This window comes from Phasianus colchicus, chromosome 11 (assembly GCF_987193195.1).
Source record: "Phasianus colchicus chromosome 11, bPhaCol1.hap1.1, whole genome shotgun sequence".
Classification (NCBI taxonomy): Eukaryota; Metazoa; Chordata; class Aves; order Galliformes; family Phasianidae; genus Phasianus; species Phasianus colchicus.
Window position 1 is genome coordinate 6,641,048 of NC_143446.1, and position 16,044 is coordinate 6,657,091.

Below are 16,044 nucleotides of genomic sequence, written 5' to 3' on the forward strand. Positions count from 1 at the left end.
CCAGTAGGGTTTTGCCAGCCATTCTGAGTATTACACTTATGGATGTGGTTATGCTGTTTCCAGACACCGACCTGACTGGAGCAGCAGGAGCTGAACATGCCTGCAAGGCTCCAGCTGCCTTCTGACCACAGTGTGGGTGGTGAGTGGGCACCATCCTTCCTTCCTGAGAACCTCCCTGTGCCCCACATCCGCTGAGAAGTCCTGTGAGGGTTTGGTTTTGGGCCTCAGCCCTTGCTTCTCCTTTTGGGGTCTGATGCATGGGGCATGCGTTGACTTGAGTATTATCATATGGAGATTTTGGGTATGGATGTTTTCCGTAGTTGCTTGTGAAGTCTGGGTCTGTATCAGTAGAACTACCTGAGTGGGGAGAGTAATAACCGCTTTATTCTTTCTTGCTACTGATGAGAGGGCAGAGAACTGGGTCACAGCTGTAGCTTGTGAAGAATGACCAGGTAGTTACAGAGAGACTCAGAGAATAATAAGCAGCATGGATTTGTCACCCAGCCTCAGAGCAGGGCACCTGGAAAACACTGCAACACAAACATCAGGGAGTTCATACACATAGCGAAAGATTTCCTGACCTTAGCTAGCCTTTCATACTCACCACACCTCTTTGTGTAAAAGCCATCACGGCAGCACTCTGCCCGTGCCGGGAGGTCTGTTTGTCCCATGCTAATGCTCTGCAAGAACACACTCTCTGTTTGTTGCTAGATTGCGTTCTCTTGGGTCCCTACCACCGAAGGAAAACAAATCTGTTTACAAGAAACAAACAGCTTTGCGTAAACTACAGCTATGAGCTGCCAAGTGCATGTTCTTCCAGCACAGAAATGCATACTTCCCCACCATAAAGAGCTCAGTACAGCTCCAGGGGTGTGTGGCTATGAGATCATGTCACTCGGGACTAGGAAGCACCAGACTGTGCCCTGTGTCTTACAAATACAGATGTGTGATGATTATCTCATGATAGCCATCAGAATTCCTGCTGTATTTATACTTCTAATAATGCATCCTCCTGAAGTTTCTCAGTTGGGATCACACTGTGCTCAGAGCTGGAGCAAACTGCTGTGCTCAGCACCTGCTCTGCTGAGCAGTGACCAGGATCCTGGTGCTGCATGTGCCATGGGAAGAAGTGGCTGTGATGAGTTCCTGAATTCTAGCAATGTGTGGAACCAGGAATTCAGATAATTTCCAGTTGGGATGATAGATAGTAATGCTTAAACCACTAACATCACAAAATATGGTTGCGAGAGATTAGATAAGAATACCCTTATTGTCAACCACAATCCTTCTTCTATTACTAGATGATTACTGTTCTTTTTGTGTGTTTCTTCTTTATATATGTTCATCGTCTCGAGTCTAGGAAGGCTGCAGCTGCAGCAGAAGTAGAAGCACATGGGAAAATGACTCACCTCCCAGGGGCTAGACATGGATTTTCAACCCAGCAAAGCACAGGAAAAATGACATGAAGGTGGAGTGTTATGCTACTCGAGGAACAAAATGTCATGGCAAATAACTGCTTCGAGTCTGGTCTATTCTTTTACAGACTTGTAGGCTGTGAAGTAAGTGAAGAAAATGTGCTTATTGTTTCATTATAAAAGGTCAAGTATACTAAACACCTAAAGCAGCAAATGGTCTAAAGGTTACTGTGGTTAGAGTTGATCCATGCTCCGTTCTGCAATAAGTTTTAAGAGGTTGTTAGAGAGTAGCTTTTCCATTATGCTTCTTATAAATTACTGTGCTCTCTCCACTGAGGTGGACAAAATCCCATGCAGACCCACCAGCACTTCTTGCAGTGCCAGCACGGGAATTGCAGTGTCCTGCAGGAAGGACCTCTGCCAAGTGGTTTTGCACTGTTTGTGGCCGTGTGTGACTCAGGTCCTGCTTACATGAAGGCATTTTTCCATGCAGTTTGAGTAGCATTTGGGTGATATATCCAAAATCATCTGAAACAAAGCTTACTTCAAGGATTGCTTCAATCTGTCTCAAGTATTTTTAGGCTTCCAAAAAGTCCCCAGTGTGACACTGGTATGTGGCGGAGCCTCTGAAGCATCCCTATGCCCTCATAGTTTTTAGACTGAGCTTGGGAAACAAGCATCTCTCAGCTGAGGGCCCTTGAAGCCAGCAGGTGGGCTGCCTTCTGCCTTATGTTTGCAGAGCTGCGAGGCAGGAAGGAGGCAATGACAGTGGTTTTAGTCACTGCCCTGTCCTACAGGAGCTTTGCAGCTTCTCCCTGTGGAAATCTCACACAGAAAACCCCGTGCACCTGCACGATCCAGAAATAATGCACAATCTCTGCCCACTTCCCAAAAATCTGGCTGTGCGTGTCTGCATGCCTGTGCATGCCAAGTTCCAGCTCAAAGCGAGTTTTTGCACCTAACTTACAGCCCCCTGAAATAACTTCATGGTGGAAGCAGTGACATAACTTTCAAGCAATGTAAACGCACCGCTATCATGCGAGCGGGCTGTGATGCTTTTACAAGGTGTGTGTGCACCTGAGGTGTCCCCAGGGCCATGGTGCCTGGTGAGACCCTGTGGACAGGGGCTGGGTGGCTGCAGGACAGAAGGGCTGAAGGGGAGAAAGCAAAAATGGTTGGACTAGATGAGCTTAGAGCCTTTTCCAATCTTAATGATTCTGTGATTCTATGAAAACCGTTCTGTAGAGCTGCTATTGAGAAGCTTCAGATAAGCTCAAGTCAGAGCTCTTACCTGCCAAAGATTGCCTTTAGCAAAGGGAGAGGAGAGAATGCTCTGTTCAGCGCATGGATCTCTGGCTTCAGAGCGCAGCAATTGCAGCGTTCTTGCTGCCAGGGCTACAAAATGTTCCTGGACTGGCTCAGGTGTGCTTAGGGGAAACTGAGAACCTTTGAAGCAGCCAGGTACTGCTGGAGCAGCCCCAGTTACCACAGATTTTAACTAAAACGTAAAACTGGGCCTGTTGCAATCTTGCCTTATTACTATCAAGAGGAGAAAATGTTTCATTAACATATGATTTCTAAGTGTGCAGTTGTAGTTAAAGATGGGTTATTGACAAGAAGGGGCGCTTTTTGGCTAATTGGCTGCTAATTGATTTATAGACAGAATCCAGCAACCAATTTGCATTGCAGAATTTGTAAGGATGAGGTGCTATTTCAAAGCTGAAATGCCTTTGAACACTGAGTAATTCTGAAATTATCCAAGAATATATGTGCCTTTTTGAAAGCATTTTGTTGTTCCCATTGCACTTATCACTGGAGTGTTGGAAGACAAGCTATTTCACAATGTTTTTTTAGTTACTCAGTGTTCTAAACTGATTAACATGGAAATGCTGAACCAAACATCAACATGAGCAAAAGGGCAGCTTTGGTTATATCTACGCTTCTGCACGTGTTGCTACACAAACTGTTGACTCCACAAACACACACAGACATATTACAAGTCCAGTGGAGTGATACATCTGCAACAAACATCTAATTTATTACCGAACATGTGAACAAAGGAATTAAAAAGTGTATTTGTGGAGACTCTCAAGAAAGAGGTGTCTCAAAACAGCAAGAGTCATTGTAACAAGTCCAAACCCTAGAATCATAGGACAGTATGAGTTGGAAGGATCCTCAAAGCCCATCCATCCCCAACCTCTGCCATGGGCTGGCTGCCCCCACCAGCTCAGGCTGCCCAGGGCCCCATCCAGCCTGGAATTAGGTCCCTCCAGGGATGGGGCACCCACAGCTCTCTGGGCAGCCGTGATAGTGCCTCACCTTCCTCTGAGTAAAGAACTGCCTAAGTGTGGTCCATCCATCAAATCCATTTCTCTCCAGCTTAGAGACAAGGATGTTGCGTCAGACACTGTCAAATGCTTTGCACGTATCCGGGTGGGTATGTAATCTGCAGGGTGAGAGGAGGAAACAAGAGCCCAGTTTTGAAATCAAACTATATATTTCAAAGCTTAGCTGAGTCTCAAATGCCATCCTGCATGGCTTCTTTGGCGTTCTTCTCAACTGCTGCTTTGCCTTTAGGATCAGATGTGCAACCTGTGGTATGGCTGGGTGGGAAACAGACAGCAGCAACCCCCACAGTGTTCTGGCCTTGGGTATCACCATTTAACTTCTATAATATTTTAATATTAAAGACAAGGAGCACCTGTAAAGTTAGTTTTAAAGTTTCACATTAACTGAGACTGGAGTACTGTCTGAATGCAATTTATTATTTTCTAATTGCTACTGTTAATTAGAATGGCAGGGTATAAAATTGCCTGAGTAGATTCATGAATAATGTATTACTTTTTATTAATTCAATTTTTTTTCTTCAAACTGAAATTTGCATTTTGAATGCAAACAGCTAATTAGAGAAAGGTGCTAGTGCCAGCCAGAACTTGATGGGGTTCTGAACATACCTGCTTTTGCCCTAAGTGCAGGACTGAGATTTGAGTAGGGATGTTGATCCTGCCTTAAGATGATCAGCTGAGGTTATTAATCCTGTACTGCAGCACTTCTCTGAGTGGTGCTCGTGCTGCTGTGGCTGTGCAGACTGTGGGCAGGGACTGGCTGCCCCATGCTGTCCTCACAGCACGTGCTGGGCAGCTGACCTCAAGCAGAGACTTAGGAAGCCAGGAATAGAATCACAGAATCATTAAGGTTGAAAAAAGAACTCTGAGATCATCTAGTCCTACCCTCTACCTACCACCAATATTGCCTACTAAACCACATCCCTTGGTGCTGCATCTACATGTTTCTTGAACTCCTTGAGGGACAGTGACCCCACCATGTCCCAGGGCAGCCCATTCCAATGCCCAAATGCTTTTGGAGAACTAGTTTTTCCTAATACCAACTCTGAACCTACCCTGGTGCAACCTGAGGCCATTCTCTCTTGTCCTTCCACTGTTACCTGGGAGAAGAGGCAGACTCCCACATCACCACAACCTCCTTTCAGACAGTTGCAGAGAGCACGTGTTTCCTGGGGTGCCTGGAACAGTACATGGGTGAAAGCAACTGCCTCCAAGTGGTAAGAAACAAAAGTGAGTGTCATATGTATGGTTTTTTGTGCTTTGGTTTTTTTTTCCACCTAAAACCAAGTGTATTTTAGTAAACCTCTAGAGTGCTCACTGCTATAGAAGAACTCAAACTCTTGTCACAACGTTGTCTGGACCAGGTTTTTGCACGTATGTTGGCACAAAACTCTGTGCTTAAGAACAGTTGTACTTGAAACAAGCCTTGCATCTTTTATTGCAAATCTTAGGACTTGTTTACTTAAGTCTCACCATATGGGGAATTCAAAATACTGTGCACGTGTATTTACTGTGCACGTGTTATTGCGTTTGCTCCTTTAACTCCATTTCCCTTATGGCTTCACTGTCTGCAGTTCTGCTAGCAGTTCATGGGTTTTTTTCAGCATAATGCAGTATATTTGGTCATCATTTTCTAAATTTATTTTAAAATAGAAATCTACTAAGTGTCAACACGCAGAGCCATATGCACTGGTGTGTGTTGCATTTATACAAGATACACAGTATGTTCTGGTATGCTTTGTGCTCTTTCCTTCTCAGGTGAAGTAGATCAGCTCCTTTAGCAGGTGAGAAATATAAGGGAAGCAAAAGAGACACCAGGGTTTTTTATACAGGTCTGCCTTACTTCCCTCAGAACCAGTAAGACTTGACTATTACAGCTCATTGTTATGGGCCAGGGCCTCCCTCCTTCTGTGCTGCATTGCTTTTACCTTGCTCATCACCTGGTCTTCCTGAGCAGTGTCTCCATCTCTGTTGTTTCACTGTCTCCTTTGCATCCCTCCTGAAGACTCTCGCTTACAGGAGTCTTGCAGTCAGCCACTATTAGCAGAGCAAAACTTCAACCTGAAAATTGAAAGAACTAGAAATAACAGAGCAGCTCTAAAAGGGGATCCTTAAGCTATCTCATAGCACACAGACAGGTGGTTGTGGTTGCTTTGTTTGCTGGCAGTGACTGCTGTGCTCCCCAAACACAGGATTTTAGCACCAAAGAAGCTGTGCTTGTCTTGCTGGCACAAGTATATCAGAGTCCTAAAGATCAGCTCTCTGTGACAGGGAATTTGCAGTTCTCTTCCTTAGCACTCTTTTGGCAGTACAATAGGTAATAACAGTAGAGATAGATATCAAAGTCTGGCTTTGTCATTTCTCATAAGGCTAGAATGAAAATAATGAGGAATAATTTTATTTCTCAATATATGAATAGGGAATATTTTATAATACCATGTGATTAATTTACTTGACGAAAATGAAGTAGATTAATTTAACATATGTATTACTTCTTTCCCCAGATGGTCATTTAACCAAATAGATATGCAAACCAACAATTAGAGCATCATTTCCACTGTTTATAGTAATGTTATGCTGTGCGCTGAAACTTGGCCTGGTTAGCCAAAGGCTGGTTTGTGCAACAGCTGAGCACACAAAACAAAGCTTTTAGCAGTGTCATGGAATGATAAAGCACCATCAGTGAAAGCTTGGCCTCCTCTAGCCAAAAGGAATTTTGCCAAAAGCATTTTGATTTGGACTGAAATTTCTAACAAACTGGTGTTGGTCACTTCCATGATCTTCTCTTACTGGCTTTTAAACATGTCCAGAGGATGATGTTAAAATTGTATGATTTGTTCTGACCTGGTTCTCAAGTGGCATTCCCCTAAATGATCTTGTGAAGTCTTCGCTATTACTTTATTCTTTAGTTTTCTCAACTATTAACATGTGAGTGGCTTAATTACAAAGTCTTGTGCTTTTACTCTTGATAGTTTAGGGGCAAAATGTTATTTGGACACGAGATGACCCTTTCTTGGCTTCAAGGTGCCAATGGAAACGTTCTCCCTTCTGCTGCTATTGTTTTGGTGACACTGTCCTGCCCTACAGAAGCCCATCCTCCCTGCATTACCTGCAGGTCAGCTTGCATGCAGTGAGGCTGCAGTGCCTGATCCAGTCCTGTAGGATCAGTGCCAGGCTGCTCCAATGCCGGTGATACTCCACAGCTCAGCTGAGCTATCTGTAGGCAAAGGCCCACATAGGAATTCACATTGTCAGAGGGAAGTTTATTTTCCTGTAAATTCTGAATGCACTTTATTGGCAACAGATGGGGCCTCAGCTCGTCAGAGGCACTCTTGGCATTGACTGAACTTCTACGGTCACGTTGTGGCTGTTGAAAAGTTTTCAGAGAAGCTGCTCGATGTTTCCTCAGTAGCTGTTTTGAATTCTGTGGTAAATAATGAGCAGAGGTCTGCTGTGCTGCCATTTTTTTTTTTTTCATGGGGTTTTAAATGGTTTTTGTGCTAAGATGAATTTTAATAATTTCTGCAGTATGCCATTAGTCAAAATGAAGCAGAAAAAAGCCAGTTATTGAACTAGACTGCTGTGATTGGAATCTATAGCTGATATATTAAAGCCCCGCTGTCATGTTTAATAATTGACTCAACCCACTGGCAATTCTGGAAAAGAAAATGAGCATTAATAATGAGTTAACTGATCATTATTTCTGTTCACCCCTTACTATTAGAACAATATCCTGTAGTAAATCAAGTAAAAAATACAATAATTTTATATCATGCATACTCTGTGCTTTTCTACCTCTTCTATTCCCAACACTACTTCTATGCAATTACTTCTCTTGTCAAAGCCTCCATTTGCTTCCTTGGTGTGCATAGGCATGAAGGGAGCCTTTATGGGATGCAAATATTATTTAAAACATCTTTGTTTTCACCTGAATCGAGGAGAAATTATCTACATTCAGACAGGCACTACTTGAAAGCACTTTCTGTGCTCTCATTGTCTTCTGTCCCCAGGCTGCTTTGGCAAAAATATGGTGATAACAGAAACACCTAAGTGAAGTGATAGGTATATTGCAACTCATGAGCCTCTCTTATGAAGCTCCCAGCAGTTGGATTGATAAGCTTTGGCTAAATACCACCTCCAGTTGCACTATGGCTGAGCCTCAAAGCCGTACTTGTTTGCGTCCTACAAAAGATGATGTGTGTTTGGGTAACAGTGGTCACTGGGCACAGTTTGCCTTCATTAGTTCCTGGTCTTCTGCCCCAGCCCCAGCTGTGCCTGGTGAGAGGTGTGGGCTGGGCCTGGCTTTCCATGGTGTTTTCTGAGTTGTACTGCTGCAGTCCTTGCTCAGACTGATTTTGAGTGTGGTAAATGGTGGTGGGTATAGAGGCGGGACTTGTAAACAGAATTTTCTGTATTACAGGGCAATTTTTCTAGAGGCCTACTTTTAACAAGCTATTTATGGTGTGCACTAAAAATACTATGGTTTCTAGATTTTGAGAACTGCTCCAAAAATATTGCCTCCCGTTTTATTATGGTGCCTATAGCATCAGCAGCAGGTGTTGGTGGTATAGCAGTCGAAGTTTAACCTTCCCACCAGTTTTCCATTGCATTTTCTTGCTGACAAAATGGTGTCTGAACTGCAGGTAAAGCAAAAGAGTGGTATTGAAATGGCACCCATTGACTTCATCGATGCTTGCTGAACATTTATGGAGATCAAACAGTGGATATGAGTACAGTGAGGCAGTGGGCAGTGTGTTGGTGGTGGCGACAGTGCCACTGGTGCAGGTTGTTACAAGCACAGGCTCTTCTTCATTGCTGGCAAAAATGCAAAGCTAACGATGGGTGACTATATTGTTGTTAATAGCCTCACATGGGATGCTCTGAGCCCTTTGGCCATGGGCACAGACTTCCTGCTCCCAGAAGATGGCTTTGGCCATGCTGCACTGGTGGAGCTGTCAGACTCAGTCTCTCACCATTCAAGGTCCTGAGAACCTTTCCCTACTGCTTCTGGGTCTCCTGTGCAGGGTCATGCTGGGGCAGCTATGCAGAAATGCAGTGCGGGGTTTGCAGCTTCAGGAAGGACAAGCTGAGCATGCTCCCAGAGCCACAGCTCCTGCTCTGCACTTATCAGCACAGGGAGCATGTTCATCAGTTCTCTGAAGGGCATTGAGCTGTAGCTCTGTTTCAGATTTTCCCAAGGAAATCTCTCTCCATGAGAGGCTGCCCTGGGGTCAGCTTCCTGTTAGCACAAGGGCAACAGGAAAATGTCTTCCAGCGCTCACCTTCCAAGCCTGTGATAAATGGAGTGATGAAATCCAAGGAAAGCCCCTGTGGAAGTCATTGTCCCGCAGTTTGAGAAAGGAAGCACAAAAGAACTCCCTGAACTTACTAACTGGTTGTAGGGCTGACAGAAGAATGTGTGGATGGATGTGGGGGATGTGCAGGGACGTGAAGAAGGTATCAAGGTATCTTCAGAAGGACCAGAATAAATGTTACTTTTCTGTACAACTCCCTTTATAGAGAAGCTAGCTATATTAATATCCCTAACAGTTTGAAACAAGTAAATGACTCAGTGCATTGGAGGATATTTACTCGCTAAAGTTTCTTTAGATAAAGCCCCCTGATACTATGTTATCTGACACTTCTTGCTTTTCTATATTCAGCAGGGTCCAAAGTACAAGCCTTTACTCTGGGAACCATTGCCAAGGAGATGATTATTCATTAACGGTGGGTAAGGAAAAATTGGCTTAGAAAAATCTCACATCTCTGGGGGGAGTCTCTGCGTTAATTTTCTGTCAAACTCCTCTTGGTATTCTGTGTAAGCATTACTCCAAATTAATAATGCAAAATAACTAGAAAGTTGCAGAAACCCCAAGGAGAACATTGCATTTTTTTAGCCGAAATGAGCTTAATTAATATTGTTTGATGCATCCATTTGTCCCCAAAATCTGCTGAACTATTTCTGGCACAGGTACCTGAATAATTACTTCACTATGCACTTTATATAAAAAATATAAAGGACATTTTATCTCTCAATTAGAATTGGTGGAATAGTAATTGCAAATAGGGTGTTTGATTAATTTTCACTATCATTACTGAGTATGTTTCTTATGAATAAATGCCTTCATTAATAAATCAATTTTATAGAATATAAATACATTTTTGGGAGGTACTTCCACCACTCACTGAAGTAATTGTTCTTGAATATTTCTACTCCTTAAGCCAGCTGTATTCTATTAAGAAAGATACGAACCATAGTTCAGGGAAAGACTGTATATTTTTAAAGCCCACAGGGAAAACTTCTCTCGTATCAAAATTTTTTCTATAGATATAATCTTTGACCTGGAAGCCCCGTGCTCTGAGCACAGTCTGTGAAGCAACAGGGCCCTGGGGACAACCACATGTGTGTTTGAAGCCCAGCGCTGCAGGGAGGTGAGGGGTGCTGACACCAGGTTTTGAATGGGCTGAGTGGTTTAAAGTCAGTGTTCTGATCTGCAGGGCTGTATTAAAGTGCCTTCAGGTGTTGCAGAACTTGAACACATCCCTTTCTGAGGGGTAATCCTGGGAACCTGGGCTATGCAGAAACACAGAAGGGCTGGTGCTGTGGTTCTTGCCTTTCCCAGGGCTAAATTTCATCTTGCTCTTACATTTGCATTCATGGTAGAACTGTACAGATTAATGACTGTTCAGCAATAAGGATTGAAAGCAATGCCTCCTCATAGCTCGAGTCTTGAAAGAATGACTCATTCTAGAAGGAGACTGACAGCATCTGTCAAAGCACAGACACACATTGTAGCCTTTTCCCACAGTTAAGCAGGTTCACATTTGAACATTTAGCATGGCCTCTAAATTTTTCACTTGCTTCTCAGAAAAAGGATTCAATCTAATTTTGATATTTTTATACAGCAGCAATCCTCTTTTCATTTCAAGAATCTGCTCTTTTTATTCCTGTGACTAATTGTTCATCGACTCCTTGTTGACAAATGCCAGTTAGTGTGGTTGGTGGGAGGAATTCAAGGAAACTATGAATTACGGCTTGTCTCTTGTTGGCTCTTCACTCTGCAGTCCATCTGGTAGACAAAATTCCTCAGTGTAGTGTGCCGAGGGATGAGAATGCCTTTGTCCTGGGCAGCACCACAACCACTTCAAGGCACACACATGGCATGTGAGGCTCCCTGCTCTGAGCCACTGCAGACACCACAGGAGAGAAGGGCTGAAGACCATTTGTGGAACAAAAGCATTTGCCTGCACTGTAATCTGAATTCAGCCTAATTAGGTAACTTGGTTGGAGGTGACTGAAAAGAAGTAATAGCGCTCCTAAAGATACTAAGCCTCTTGCCCTGTACCAGGGTCATACCCTTGATTATCAGGAATGCAACAAGCTGAGCTTCATCCCCAGGCATGTTTCTGTATCCTTTGCCTGTTTTCCCACTACTGGAAAAAACTTGCAAAGGCCTTCTAATTGTTGTTACAAACACAACAGCAACAGCTCCCTTGTGCACTGGTAAAATGTGTTGATGCCACCTATTTCAGTGGGAGTTTCTTGGAATGAACCTTGCCCTCCAGTTTGTCTTCACAAATCTAATTGATGGAAAAAGTCTGTTTGTGGACTGTTATTTTTTTTTTTTTAAGGATGGTCAGGGTCTCTAAAGAAATCTTCTTGTGCTGCCTTGCAAAAGCAGGACAGCAGTGCTGTGAGAAGGGACATGAGCAGGAGCTCCTGTCACCCTGCAGCAATGCCATCTAAAGGGCACAAGGTCGTGTGGTTGTAGGAGGAAAACTAAAGGAATTAAAAATAATAAAAAGGCTCAAACCACTCCTGTCTACTAATGCCTGTCTTGGGATCTCTAATGGCTATATGGGGTGTTAGCTTCATGGGCTTCCAACTTCGTACCACAAAATTGAAGTAGAGGCCTTGCAGGCATTTCATGAGCTACTGACTCAAATGAAAGTATATAAAAATTTTTTTTTTTTAATCATAAGGGTTTTTCTCTCATATGTTTCTCATCCCCCAGGTACAATATATTTAATATAAAACTAGACAACAACATGCAGAAGTGCCCAAAGGTTGGTGCTGAATGCTGTCCTGTGTTCTGGCAGAACTTATGTCCCCCGACATGTTCAGGTCAGGCTGGTACACTTGCAAATGATATGCTCTGAAAAACTGTTGTGCTGTGCCTTTGGTGCATGTAATAACACTGTGTATTTTTTACATAATTATGTTCTGTGTAGTATTTTGCTATATCCCATTTGAATTATTTTAGTCATTCAATACACATACTGAGGAAATTCTCTTTATGGTTGTCTTAAAATTTAGAGGCTTTGCTCTTTCTAGTGGATCCTACCATAGTATTAAATATGAAAGACACGAATCCCACCAGTATGTCTATGTTACCAATCAATGAGAAGATCATTTGCACTATTTTTTTAAAGAAGAGACCATATTGCATCTGTCTCTCAGAAATATCAAATACCATTTCGTAAGGAGACATTATTTCTAATTATGTGTTCATCTTGGGCCACTGTTTTTTTGTGACCTTTATTTGAATTGACACATCAGTGAAAAGAGCAGGCAACCACTGAAGAAAGAGTGGATAATTCTCTCTGCCTGCCTGCTTTAGTGAGGACACGTTTACCAGGTGCCTCATGAGGGATTCGAGATATGTGATTATTAATTAATGTTTTTGGTTCATTTCCCCTCAGGTTTTTATAAGTGAAAATAGAAGTGCTTCTCCCAGGTTTACCAAATTAGAATCAGAACTTCAGCTCTGAATGCTGGGAGAAAGAAAACCCCATTCTGTCATCACTGAAGATGTGATTGCTGTGCGAAGAGCCCTGTAATCCAGGAACAACTTGTGAACGTGGGAGAGGAAACGACCACTCAGCCATGCATGCTGTACTTATATGACATTTCTTCAAGATGTGAAAGATATTAAGAAGAACTATCTGCTGAATAAAAAGAAATAAATTGAAAACAAAGCTCTTACATTGTATGGAATGCAGTGAAGCTGCATAGACCACCCTTTTCAAGGAGTGGGGAGGATTAGGAGGCAGCGCTTCTACAGCACCCAACCTGTTCTGCATGCTGGGATTTAAATATTCTGGTAAGAAAAAGGGGGAAAAAATAAATCTGCAAGATGTTGTGGGTTAGGCTGTCCCTGTTCTGATTACAGTACCGTGGCTTAGACTTTTTCATGTCGATCTGCCTTCTCTTCATCCCTTGTCTGGAGGACTCACAGTGGGAGGGGGGATTTCAGACAAATGCTGTCCTTATGCTACAGTCCTCAGTGATTTTTGGATAACATCTAAAGGAGGACCTTGCTGACATGTTAACTTGATGGAAACCCTGAGACGAGTTTCCCAGGCAACAAGGAAATGGTTGCACTGATTTCCACTCACTAAACGCAAACCAGCTATTTAACGGATGACTAAAATGGAACAAATATTTTAAATTCTTAAATACCACTGAGAAGAAACTAATTATGTAAAGTAAAAAGGCAAATTAGCATAAAATTTAGAAAAGAAGATATTTACATTTTATATCAGAAACATAGTCTCAGGCCAACATATAGGGCTGTGCCTAAAAGTGATCACAAGTCAGGACTTCCGCTGCAGGGGAAGCTGAAGAGCTTGAAATTCTGTTTTAGCACAATTAACAGATTTTTTTTTCTATTTCTGCGTTGGCAGGAAAATACCAGAGACACTCAACTCATTTTGTCTTGAAAACTGTGAAGGAAGATGATAGTTGTAGGTACCAGGAATGGGCTCTCATTGAAATACAGTCCCAGCGTTTCTCAGCTGAGAGTTTCCTGCTCATTCTGTGCAGTCTGTGGGAACCAGGGCACAGGGGCAATGTAAAGTTGGAGCTGCAGATGCCAGGGCCTGCAGCTGCCTCTGCTCAGGGTCAGCCCATAGCACACGGCTGCCTCAGGGCCCCCGGAGGCCCAGGAAGCCCCAGGTGCAAATGTGTCTGCGTTGCACAGCTCGGATTCTGGGCACAGAGAAGCCTGTGGTCCTAAAGCTCTGCAGGTGAACTGGTGAGAAGACTGAGTTTGGACTGCAGTTCATCCAAAGTTCATCAAACCAGGTACATTTTTACAAAGTGGATTGATTTTGAAAGATAAACCACTCTGGACTAAAAAAAAGAAAAACAAGATAAAGAAATTGTTGGAGAGCTCTCAGCTGGGTCCTTGCCTGTCGTCTTATTTACTGGAAACAGGGGAGGCCAAAAGAGTTCAGAACACCAACACATCCATGGATTAACATCAAGATGTTTCAACCAATCTCCAGAGGCCTGCTGGTGTCACCATCTGAGCCATCTACACAGCTTATTCACTCCTTCCAGAGCACAGTGCTGCACTGCCCCATGCCCACAACATGGCAGCAGTGTCTGCCTTGCGCCCACAACATGGCAGCAGCTGTTGCTCCATGCCCACAACATGACAATTATGGTTGCTCCGCACTCACAACATGGTGGCAGTGGTTGCCCCAAGCCCACAGCATGGCAGCTGCAGCTTCCCTGTGCCCACAACATGGCGGCTGCGGTTTCCCTGTGCCCACAACATGGCGGCAATGGCTGCCCCACACCCACAACATGGCGGCAGTAGCTACCCTGCTCCCCCCTGGCTCGAGCTGACTGCTGATCAGAAACACTGGAAGATAGCCATGCTGTCAACGCACCCATCACAGAAGCTCTCTCCTCCCGCAGATGACAGGTTGGATGACTGCATTTCTTCAAGGCCTGAGTGCACCTGGGCTCGCAGCTCATTTTGAGGCATGGCACTGACTGCTGAGTGCTCCTGAACAGCCTCTTTCAGAACAGAGCTCTCTCAGATTTCAAGTAGACAATGTGCTGGATGGGTTGCCACATGCCAACATCTGACAGTACAGGGAATTTGGAAGAGAAGCTGGGGTTATACTGTAGTGATGGAGTCAATGGACTATTGGTAATTTTTAGAGCGAAAAAAAGTGGGAGGAAAACTAGCTCACAAAAAGCAATAGTTGGCAATTAATGAAAACCAGCTTTGCTCTTTGAAGACTTCACAGATGCAGGGATGGGACAAATGCTTTTTGGTCGAGGTTCGGCAGGTTCAAGGGGGTCACATAGTTCACAGCACAGCATTGGCCCGAGCTGCCGGGTGCGAGTCGACAGCTTTGATCTCCTGTGCTCCTCCCAGTTGGCTGCTGCTGTGTCAGAAATGCCTCTGTTGTTCGTGGGGATGGGAACGTGATAAGGAATTTCAGTGCACACTGAATGCAAAGCATCAGTGCTTTCCTGGCTCCAGAAGCCAATATGGCTCTAGAACTGGCTGCGTGGTAAATCTTTTCCTGTAGCCAACCTCATTCCGAGACATCATACTCCTCCTAGCTCTTGCTTCCCATATACCAGATGAAGAAATAAGAAGGAACAAGCCCAGTGACCTCAGTCAAGCTGTGTTAAATCTTTTGCAGCCACAAAACATTTCCTCTGGCTGCCTGAACTGTAAGCAGACACCTGTGAGTTATGATTCTTTGTGGCTCAACCGAAGGATAGACAAGGAGACCACTACTGCCACTTGGGAAAACCCATTGAACATTTACGGGAATGCAGAAAACATTCCTACAGTAACATGGGTGGGAAGAGAGCTGTGCCTTTGAATCTCACCCCCAGCAGGAGCTTCTCAGCCCAGCAGGAGCATGGGGATTTCTGACACCAGGAGCAGATGCAAATGGCTGTAGGGCTTTACATCCCCACTGCAGTATGATTTTTGCCTGTGGAAAGCAGGCCTGTAGCATGGCTGTCTGTGTCTCCATGCCATATTCCTGCTTAACAAATCTCCCAGTTCTTGGCACCCAAGTGAAAAGTAAATGGGGGGAGCGTGTGTTTGGGTGATATGACACAGTATGTGTTGCCTATACAAAGCATCCCCATCTGTGAAGCCAGCAGGATCTTGGGTACCTGCAAACTATTAATTGTTTCCTGTGTAAGGACAGCATGAAGCATGAAGGGAGAAACCCAACATTTTTGAAATCCAGTTCTAGGTTTATTTACACTTGGCTGAAATTTCTTTCTGTTGCACAACAGCACAGTGAGCTGTGCTGGTAGAGATGGGATAAAGATGGAGCAATTTTTTATTTAGCTGTACAGGAGCAGAATAAACTACATATACTTTCCCCTCACATGTGGATTTATGTGAAATATTGACACAATTATGTCCATCTATCGAGGTGACAGCAGCTTTTTTTTGGACACTTCTAAAATACAACTGTTTACTGATTTGTCATCTTTTCTCTTAGAACAAAGG

General features: G+C 43.8%; 1 protein-coding gene and 1 long non-coding RNA gene across 3 annotated transcripts in view; one reads left to right on the forward strand and one right to left on the reverse strand.

The window, feature by feature from the left end:
• The window catches only part of HDAC11 (histone deacetylase 11), an 80,081-nt gene extending 70,469 nt beyond the window's left edge, over nucleotides 1-9,612 (forward strand). The window contains exons 16-17 of the mRNA XM_090148120.1: nucleotides 1,361-1,559; nucleotides 9,424-9,612. The gene's annotated coding sequence lies outside the window, so the exon portion shown is untranslated. The remainder of the gene's footprint in view (nucleotides 1-1,360; nucleotides 1,560-9,423) is intronic.
• On the reverse strand, nucleotides 265-7,984 carry LOC149916414 (uncharacterized). Of its 2 annotated transcripts, XR_016470088.1 has the most exons (5): nucleotides 6,870-7,984; nucleotides 5,689-5,821; nucleotides 4,816-4,938; nucleotides 3,735-3,861; nucleotides 265-357 (listed from the first exon to the last, which is right to left on the reverse strand). It is a non-coding gene; the product is annotated as an uncharacterized LOC149916414 (long non-coding RNA). The 2 variants fall into 2 exon arrangements; XR_016470087.1 differs by lacking the exons at nucleotides 265-357; nucleotides 3,735-3,861 and having other exon boundaries at nucleotides 4,342-4,938.
• Nucleotides 9,613-16,044: the final 6,432 nt, after the last annotated feature.